This window comes from Sinocyclocheilus anshuiensis, unplaced genomic scaffold, assembly GCF_001515605.1.
Source record: "Sinocyclocheilus anshuiensis isolate Anshui unplaced genomic scaffold, SAMN03320099.WGS_v1.1 scaffold940, whole genome shotgun sequence".
Classification (NCBI taxonomy): Eukaryota; Metazoa; Chordata; class Actinopteri; order Cypriniformes; family Cyprinidae; genus Sinocyclocheilus; species Sinocyclocheilus anshuiensis.
Genome location: NW_015549620.1, coordinates 483,370 through 485,173, shown reverse-complemented (window position 1 = coordinate 485,173; position 1,804 = coordinate 483,370).

Genomic DNA, 1,804 nt, shown 5'->3' with positions numbered 1-1,804 from the left:
TGTGTGTGTATATATATATATATATATATATACTTTTTATATTTGTTTTAATAAAAATACTAAATACATTTTTAAAATAAATAACATTTTAATATTTTAACACCAAAAAATGACAAAACATATACACATAAAATGAGGAAAAAAAATTAACTTAAATGATTTTAGCAAATGGCTGCAATATAACAAAGAGTGAAAAATTGAAGGGGGTCTGAATACTTTCCGTACCCACTGTATATTTTTAATGTTCTAAAATCTTTGAAAAAAACATGGACGTTACTTGTCAACAACCCACTTTTATCCCTGCTAACTGTGATTTGAACATAACTAACATCATTTGCTGGTTGGGTATAAAATACATTTTTATGAGATCAATGTCATCGGCCTTGTGTGAGGTTTGATGCGCCACTGATCAGGGCCCATTTCAGTGGCGTTTTCACCAGTCACTGCAGATAGCAAGGTCAGCAGATGTATTATGAAAGCAGGTGCGCCCACACACACAGTGTGCTGTGCCTGAACTCCAAACAGTGCATTGATTTTTTTTCCCCAAAGGGTAATAACATCATCCCCGTATTGTGAGGAGTAATTTAAACTTAATATGGGTAATTACTCTCCAATAGCTGATAGTTCATTTAAAGCTTGACATAATGCTGTTTGCGTGCAGGAGAATGAAGGATAAAGAATGCCAGGAAAATGGATTAAGCGCTGATGGACCACACAGTTAGTCAGGCAGCTGTCTTCATTACAGACTATGGGACTAAGCCCTAAGCACCCCCTGAGGACGTATAGCTTCAGAGAAAATCTATGTAGAAATGCATCATCAGACAGCAAGACAAACAAACGCTTATCGCCAGCACTAATGTTGCAAGGCAGACTTGTGCTACCTGCTCTGAAAAGGAGTTTCGTTCGAGTTGTTGTTTGAACAGACGATCTAAAGGAAACACACCTGGCTATACTTCCCTAAAGAATGATTCAGAATAGCATATGTATTTTGTGTAAATACACTGTAAAAAATGATTTTTCAAAGTTGTAAATAAAACAATTAATACTGGAGTAAGTTCTCTACCGCTAATCAAACAAGGTCACACATCTCTTCTTTAGAGGGCAAGCCTGCTCTTTCTTCCACAGGGAATCGTGTGCCCTGCTCTCGTGAGAAAGAGGACACAGAGACAATGTCACAGAGCACAGTCTGGCGCAGAAAAACATTCACATTCATCGTTCCTCACGGATTTACAGTAATGGCCAAAGTCATACAAGGTGAGTTGTTCCACCGGTACTGTCAAAGCCAGACGCGTGAGATGAGGTCCTCAACCATCTGGCCAACAAGGTCCAGCTCCGCACCCAGGCATGTTATACATATGTTTATTTAAATCACAGGAAGTGGATTTAAATTTTTTAAACTTTGAAATCAGATTATGTATGCATGGCGGCCACCGGTTCACATCACTGTATTCAATTTTTAATATCATGTTTACATATTAGAGAGATTATTATTTGATGCAGACGGTTCAAGCCCAAAGGAAATTACAGCAATGAAATGGTTTGATGTTTTTTTTTGAGCTTTTTTGAGCTTCATTTGTTTAGTCTACAAATGCATATTATGTCTCTTACGAGATTGGTACTGATGTTAAATATAAAACAAGGTATACTGTATACATAATGAACTAGCTCAAGATGACAAATGTTCACTTTCTTAATCATTTGTGATACTGAGGATTAAAAAAAAACTTTTTCTCTTTTTTTGTTTTATTGACCAGATGTTTCATCAAAAAATAAAATACACAAATGTTTTTAAGAACAATTATTA